Below are 9,324 nucleotides of genomic sequence, written 5' to 3' on the forward strand. Positions count from 1 at the left end.
TTGCAAATTGAACGAAATAGGCGAACAAGCAGAGTGCTGGAGGGCCGTACATACACTTACATATACACAGCAAGGCAACAACAGCGAATTTTCAACAATTCCACACCGCCAAAACAAACAAACATTCACGAATATAAACATATGAGCCTCAAATCGCCAGCGTTTTCGTGTTTGTTTTCTTTTTGAATTTACTTAAATTTTATTTCGTGCTCATCAGCAAGCTCGATAATAGCGCTGATAGTTTTATGGCTGGCGATAATCAAAAATAAGCGCAGACAGGGCTTTCAGTGCTTACTACATGCATACACAGGCACATAGTAGGCAGTTCATATATGTCTATACATATATGCTTCCACATAAGAAGTAAATGCTGCTTGCTTATATGGATAAAAACAAATGTGCATGTGCATGTGAATGTGTTTGCCTGCAAGCTCGTGAAGGCTGTTGCTAATTTTTTGCCATCGCTTGTTGTTGTTCCAACGATGTCTGTATGTTCATGCATCGTCGTTGCTGCAGTTTTCGCGCAGCTTCAAGGCATTTCTTGTTGCTTACTTTTTAACACAAACTACACGATTTTGGAAAAAACACAAAAACAGCAAATATGTGTTATAATTCAACAAAATCTATTTAAAATGTTCACTTTAACTGAAAACTTTTGTTCAAAACATCTCTCAACTAAAAATTTTCAAAATTATTTTCCACAAAATTTTTAAAAATATTTTTGCACTTTCTTATGAATTTTCTCAATACTTCGTCAACAAACACATTTTTAACCCATTTTGCACTTTTGCTTTGAGCTTTTTATTTCACAATGTTTTTTGCATTATTATTTTCTTTTCTAATTCTTGCTGGTTTTTTGTTACCACATCTAGCGTCGCTCGCAGTGAATTTCGTATTTTCAAGACAACCACACTCGTTTGTAGCGAGAAACACTCTGACGCTGGGCCAACTCGCCAGCTGCCTGGCTACTTGGCAGCGCGCTTGTTTATTTAGCTCGCTCGTTGCATGAGTCTGTGTGCAAAAATTCGTTGCTATCTGCTGTTGCTGGCATTACTGTTGCTGTTGCTGGTGCTGCTGCTGCGGCATTGCAGACACAGCTGACTACCTCAGAGCACGAGACCCCACACCGGTGACCGGTCTCTTCGTCGGTCGTTTGTAGCAGCAGTGGCACCAGTGGGTGATTTCCCTCCCTGTGTAGTGTTGATTCGACGAAGCAGCATTCAGGCTGTAAAAGCATGCAATTTCGTGAAGCAGCGAGTATATTGTTGTTGTTATTGCTATTGCTACATAATAACATTAAGTGAGATGTTACAGTGACAGCTCGTTGCTCATCGTTTCTTGTTTTCCTTCTCTTGTTTGTGCATGAAAAAGAGAGCGCCCTGTAAAAGCTTGTGCAGCGGAGACTCTGGCCGAGCAGCATCGTTGTTTTGATTACATTACCAACGAAGTTTGTGATTATTTTGAAGATTTTGATAATACATTGTAGCAATTCAAGCAGAATTTATCCAGATAGCTTCGAATTTTCCAACTAAAGTGAGGGTCTTGAGTTACTCGAACATAACTGCAAGGTTTCCTTTCTCCGCAAGGGATGACCGAGGGAAAATAATCTTATTTTATTTGACATCTAACCTCTGTTCGGGTTTTAAACATGTTGACTGAGCTCATAGTTGAAATATTGACCTTAACGACACCCTACTTTAAGATAAATAATCATAAATGATCTCTCGGCGAAAGATGAGTTCAAATTGAAGTATATAGTATAGAAACAGTAACATTATCTAATAGGTCCTTTGAAGTTAATGATATAGAAAGAGGAGCCAAAGTCATTGAGCTTCCCCATTAATGTCACAACATCTCAACCAATTGTTATTTTCTTTTTTTAGTTAGCATTACCTTACTTTGGGAACGTTATTGAGATAACAGTTCTGGTTCTTTCAGTTTAGAAAACGCGACTATGGAAGAAACACTCGAACACGCTGTGTCGTTGAAACTAGGAATCTAGGAAATCTCAGAAAACTAATCGACTAAAGGGAGAACCACAGTTTTATTAAAAAAATTTTAATTCCAAAAAATATTCTAGCATTATCCTCACAAAATATCATCACTGCAATATAGTTCGAGAAATTCAAGTCGTTGCAACACCTCAGAGCACCTCTCAGCTCAATTCATATTCTCATTACGCTCTCTCTCTGGCTGTGCATAAAGAAAAATGCAGCATTGCAGGGGAGTTTCGCTCCTTAATATGTGACTGCATCGCATTTAAGTGGCTGCTAACAAAGTTTGAACGATGAAATTGGAAGTTGGCAAAAACTAGCAGTACACACGCGCACTTGTTTAATGAGGACATTTAGCATTTAAGTGCAGTTTTAATAGCGATCAATATGCACTCCTGCCTTTAATGACACTTTCTGCTTTGAGGCAGAAGCATGTGTGGACGATTAAAACGGAATTTTAGCCTTTTCCAGCAGATGCGAATGTGCTCTCTCTCTCTGGACATGTGCTATTTACATATACGAGATAAATATGTATAATCTTTTATAGCAATTCACTGCAGTGCTTATCCATGTTTTTAGTGAATGCCAGTCACTTGTCGTAAGTACTTATCGTAAACAGTGATTGTCATTATATGTTGACTCACAATAACAAACACACAGATTTACCTACTCATGTTGACACACATTTGCAGATGTGTGTATACCAGAGATCAGCAACGGGTGATTGTAAAATGTTCATACGCAATCATTGCACAGAAATATCAGCCTTTACGCTCATACGATCGAACTTGTTCGAACACTCATATTCAATGTTGATTTTAATCAAACCATGCGGTTCGTGTGCGCTCGGTCATTTAATAAACGACCGCCTCAGATCACTCAAGTTGGGTACTTGTTCGTTCAACTCAAAATGATTTTTTGTGATGGGGAATAAACTCAAAAAAGGCGCAAATGAATGTTTTGATTTTTATGCCGGTAGACAAACTGGATCACGGAAAAAACAAACTGAGGTGGGAAAGAAGGAATATTAATTCATTACAGTAAAATTATGTTTATTTTCATACACACATATCTATATACATAAATACAACTTAAAATAATATGTTATTCATGAAAGGAAAATAAAAATTACATATATAAAAAAAAAAAAAATTTAATTCATATTTTCTTAAATAAGTATTAAAAAATAAAAAAAACTGAAAACAATACTTTTAATTTTTTAAATTTTTGAAATATGATTGCAAAAATAACAAGCTGCCTATCGATTTTGGCCCAAGTCTGTTTCTCTTTTCGGTTATTACGTTGCCAGCCAAAGAAAAAGCTCGTTCAGCAGCTGCACTACTGGCAGGAATTGAATGGACTTGTAGTGCGACTTTAGATAAATATGGATAGAACTTTTCATTTGATTTCCACCATTTGAGAACATCAAAATCGTCAGTTATTTCTACATTTTCCTTGCAGTATCTATCTACCTCCCCTGTTGGTGTCTTCGTGGTATTCTGCGTTGCTTTTTTAAATATGTCGGGGAAAAAAAATTGAACCTCTTTTTTATATGACGGTTGATTTGTAGATTCAGTGTCCAAGTCTATTGAAATACTGTTTTGAGTAAATGAAAATTGCGCAACGGAATCAGAACAAGGTGTGCACGGACTAGTTGGGATAGAATGAGATGCTGATGATGTGGGGGTAATATTAAGTAAATTTTCAATTAAGGAAACGCAAAAATTCTTAATATCATTTAAATCGGTTTGCTGTGTACTCAAAGCTGGTGGATATAAAAACAAAGCAGTTTTTTGCCATAAACCCACATTTACATCCCACACTTTTTCAACGTTTTGAGTAATTTTTTTCTTCAATGATACTATAGCAGCTACGTCTGTATCTTTAGGCATACACACACTCTTAACTTTTTGAATTGCTGGTATAACGAAACACAATGATGGAGAACTGCAAAGTTGTAATTTTTTAAATATTATTTCAAAATCACTGCACAAGTCAACAAGCTCTTTAAGCGTTGAAATATTTATCAACAACAAGCGTTGGCTTTCTTCTTTCTCTTTGAGTATTTCGTTAATTTGGAACCAATTGTCAACTATTGACTTGAACATAGTAAAATTCGAATTCCAACGGGTGGGGCATTCGTTTTTTAAAGAAGTTTGCAAATGGTGCTGCAAATTGGCTTTTTTGAAGTATTTAACGATCCTCTTGCACGCCTCAACAAGGTCTCGCAGCTCTGTAGTTTCCTTAAAGGAGTATTCCAATACATTTAAAAACAAATGGGAGCTGCAGTTTAAACTAATTTTATTCTCCAAGGCTTTTACAATGTTTGATCCTCTGTCTGTTACGAATTTAATGTCATCTATATTACTTATTCCAAAGTCACCAAACAAAGTCGTTAGTTTACTCCAAATGTTAGCACCAGTTGAACGCTCGAAATCCATGGATTTAATACCCAAAACTAAGTCGTATAATTTCAAATTTTTTTGATAATACAATGTAACTCCCAAAAAATTTCTGTGTACATAATTATCCGTCCACAAGTCCATTGTAGCAGTGGCTCCTCCGCAGTTTATTATATCAGATATTTCATTTTTAATTTCTTTTCTCTTATTATCTGCTAGCTTCTGTGTTGTACGAGAAAGTGTTGATGGATCAGGGAGCAGATCTTCAATATCGACATCTTCTCCATATTTGGCTCCAATTTTAATTAAAAACTTTGCGAGCTTTAAGAAGCCAGACCCCTTAATAGCTGTGAATGGCTGAAAATCTTCTGTAATCCACATTACACAATTGTCAATGGCGGTCGATTTATCTTCTAGTGCAACACTTTTTAGACACTTAAATTCTTTCAGTGACTGGCAGCACTTATGACGGCATAAATTGGACGTTTGTTTTGGCAAACATTTAAGAAGTTTTGAACATGAACGGCAGTAAACAAATCCCTCCAAAATATTTCCACCCTCTTTAATTATTTCGGATAATATACTCCATATAACACTTCTGCCTTTGCGTCGTGGCGTCAATGTGTAAACATTTTTAAAAATTTGTTCTCGAATAAAACTTTGATCGTCCGACATTTTTACGATGTTAAATGTATGCTTCTGCACAACAAACTGAATAAAATCAAATGGGTTGATCTTACTCAAATCAAACTTACTTTCGCTCAAACAAGTGAATTTACACAAACATGTTCGATCAATCCACTCATAAATATCCGAAAGACGTGTTCGACAACTTGAGTGTGATTTTATTCAATGCTGAGTTTTGTTACATGATTAAATGTGAGTAAAAATTTTGTTGTATGATGAAATCAAGAAAAATGTGATTTTTGCTGATCTCTGGTGTATACCCCCCTCTTCCCCTCGTTGGTTGATGGAATTTACATGGTGCACACTCCTTTAAATATATTTCTGTACAAACTTGCATGAGCTAACATGCATTCTCATTGCTTATCCACTGTATATCGAGCGGCAAAGCGCCACTGAACCCATCAATTTCGCGCAACATTCACACTTTGCGAATTCACCTTAGGTGCAGTATACCTAAGCGCTCTTGTTGTTGTTATTGTTCCATTTAGTAACTGCTTTGTATTCTTTACTTTACCTCGCCTGCCAATTTAATGGCATTCTTTTCACACTACTTCATTTCACACGAGCACGTGACGGTAAGTTTTGTTTTATTGGTCAAGTTCCTTTTCCACTCTAACCTTCGTATTTGTGGAGCTTCATATAATATATCAATTAATTTAATTAGGGAAACCACAGGTGATGGATAAATTAATCGAACTTAAATAGTTGCCGAAATAGTGAGAACACTCTAAATATTAAATCGGGAAATAATTTTTCTATTATTAAATACTAACTTATGGGTTTAATATGCTAGAAAGTTCAGTATTTCTAGAGAGACATAAAAAGTATAACTAAAAGAGCAGAGACACATCTGACCTATCAAAATTTCCATAACAAATTTTAGAATTTTTTTAAAATAAAAATATCAATATTTATATCCGTGGCCCAAAATCACTGAAATATCTGAACACATAGAGCAGTTTTGACGTATATGAGATAAAGAAGGTTTTTGATGATCATTGAGCTTTAGCGTTATTTTGTAAAAATTATAAATTTAAATCAATAATGTAGACTTTGTGACGATTTTTAAAATATAATGCAGAGGACCATTTCTTTCCATGCTCCAAATTTAAATATACAGGCACACTTTATCAATTCCAACTTTGATTTAAAAGCTGTTATTTAGTATATCCATACACTCTGCTTAACTCACACATTTGCACATGTGCAATGAAATCGCAGCAAATTTGAAAATGCACTTTTGGTGAAGTCATCAGTATTATATACTGCCCCATCCATCAATTTTGATTCTACTGTTGTCAGCATTTTGTTATATAATACGCATGAATGATCGCAGTAAAATAACCTTAATAAAAGGAAGTAAAAGGAGGAAGAAATAAAGAAAAGGGAAAACGATGCCAAAAACAGGAAGCGCATGAAAGCAGAATGATATGGTCATAAGTGAAATGAGTTCAATTAAAAGCAGGAAGAAGTAAAAATTTGACAAATAGCAATGATAATATAATTTACAAACTTTTGTATTATAGAAAATGTGCGTCATGTGGACTAGCTTAATAAAAGAATAAAGCATCAGTAAACATAAAGAAAGAAGATCGTTCATAGAGAAAGATTGAAATTATTTACGCATAGCATTTATGTTGTACTAAATTAAACACTCATGAATGAATTAATGGACTATTTTCTTTTTAAATTGAATTCGTTTAAAAAACTCCCTTAATAGTTCTGATGAGTAGACCGTCTTTTAGCCAAATAAAGATTCTGTACAGTTTCGGTTATATCGATCCGGCTGTTACGAAAAAGCAACCAACCTTTGATGGTACATAACATTTCCGAAATCGTGATCTGTATCGAACGAGGGATTATTTATTATTTGTCGCGATGATGCTCAAGGTTATAACACAAATATATTTCTATCACGTTCCTTACTCCGAAGCATATCTTTTAGCATCCGAACTTTGGTGAACAGACGCTACAAATTTCGTACTTCTGTGGAGCCTTAACCGCAAAGTACGTGTGAAAATAGAAAATGGTTCTTCGACAAGCTCAAAGTGCATTCACATATACAGGCGAGTGTATGTACATTTGAAATGTCGTCGACTTCATTTTCATCACCTACAGGATTTCTGAAATGCATTATATCTTTCCATTTGCCAATAATAAACGTCAAATGCTTGTTTGTACGTAATTGCGATATATGAGTACTTTGTTGTTGCTTTAAAAACTCATTTCCTGTCAATTACTGTCCAAATGTACTTTGTATGTTCCTTTTTATAGCTTCGTGATACCATGACGACAAATTTATGTGCAACATATTTTCCTATTAGAAGTTCTTTAATTTTATGATATTGACCACACTTTGTTTTGTTGCTATGTACGTGTAGTATACGCAAATTATAAAAATATTTTTATTTTCTTCATGTTTGGAATTACAAAAAATGTCTGTACGAAAGGTAAAATACACACACTAAGTTCCATATCTTTTCCTCAGTGTTTGCAAAACCAAGCTATTGATAGTTTTGAACCGATGGAAGTCAGAAAAGTAATACTAATTATTCAGGTGTAAACTTCAGGTGTGCTGCATTCAACTTAAGTAGTCATTATTGTGCCGTCTAAAATTCGTGGTTTTATCAAATTCATAGAATTTTGTAGCGACACAAAAAATTTACCGATTAATTTCGGGATATGTCCCCGAGTTGATTAATTGTAAAATCCGGACGTATAAGTAAATATGATTGCTGTGGAAACGGATTTCACGGTGATCTCTGCGGCTCCTACCGAACGTTCTAACGAAAATACTGGGCTGTGTATTATTTAATCGATTAGTACCATTTCGTGGTTATAATTCGTTTCAATCCAATCATCATCAACAAGGAACAATTTTACTAAATTCTTTCAAAATATTTTGTTCAAGCCATGGATGGACAATTGGGTAAACAGATATTAGAAATGAATTCGTTTCCTTTTTACAATTATATTGATTCATATAATTCCACAACTCTCGCAATTAGTGTTGGTGAAATTGCTTAAGTCGTCAGTTTCCTTTTTACTTTCAACAAAAATTACTTCGTTAAAAATTCAAATTTTACACTTGAATATACATATATAGATATACTTATTCATATTGGTATATGTATTATATGTACACCTGACAGCCAAACGATTATTAACTAACATTTTCAATCCAGCTGCAACGCTTTCCGTTGTTGATACTTTTATGCGCTAAGTATTTCCGTAAGTACGACTATATTTGAAAATCCTAAAGGGGTACTCGTAGTGGATTTTTTTTCTACACCGTGTGAAAAGAAAAACATTTCTGGGAGAGGGGGCGCACCCCGCAAAGAAAGAAAAAGTTACAGGAGTGTAAACATAATTTCACGGAAGATGATTAGCGATTCACAATGGCGCAGATTCGCTTGGAAAATCGACAGTTGGTTGTACGAGGGCTGATATATATATTTCTGGCCTAGGCAACACTAAGTGTTGCCAGGTGCAATCTGACATTTCCATTGGAAAGTTTGACATTTTTTAGCATAACATCACTCAGAACGTTTTGTCATTTTATCGTGAATTGTTTTATTTACAAGGAATTAAAAAATTCATCTCGGCCAAAAAATGGAAATCACAACTTTCGACGTGGATTATCGCGACAAGAGTGCATCGATGAACTAAAATCTTTATATGGCTATGAAGCACCATCCTATAACACTGTGAAAAACTGGTACAACGAATTCAATCGTGGCCGACGCTCGCTCAAAGACGAATTCCGTGAAGGTCGTCCAAAAACAGCCGTTGTGCCAGAAAACATCGATGCCGTACGTGAACTGATAATGCAAGACCGTCATGTAACATACCTTCAGATAGAGGCATGCCTATGCATTTCTCCCACCAGCATACATTCGATATTGCATGAACACCTGGCCGTAAAAAAGGTTTGTTCTCGTTGGATCCCGCACAATTTGACAATCGCTCAAAAAAAGTGCTTCGAAAATTGGTTTGAGCGCATGCAAAAGTGTATAAATCTTGATGGAGAATATTTTGAAAAACAATAAAACCATTTTCGTTGATATATATTCCTATTTTTCGCTTCAACAAAACTAATAAAATTTTAATGTATTTAGTAGATTTACCAATTCCCAAAAATTAAATTTGTTTCTTTGAGCAATTTTCAACGTTCGCCACATATTATGAATTAGATCAAGGTCTGGTATATGTAGCGAACAGCCATAGATATGATTTTTTGT

Source organism: Zeugodacus cucurbitae, chromosome 5 (assembly GCF_028554725.1).
Source record: "Zeugodacus cucurbitae isolate PBARC_wt_2022May chromosome 5, idZeuCucr1.2, whole genome shotgun sequence".
Classification (NCBI taxonomy): Eukaryota; Metazoa; Arthropoda; class Insecta; order Diptera; family Tephritidae; genus Zeugodacus; species Zeugodacus cucurbitae.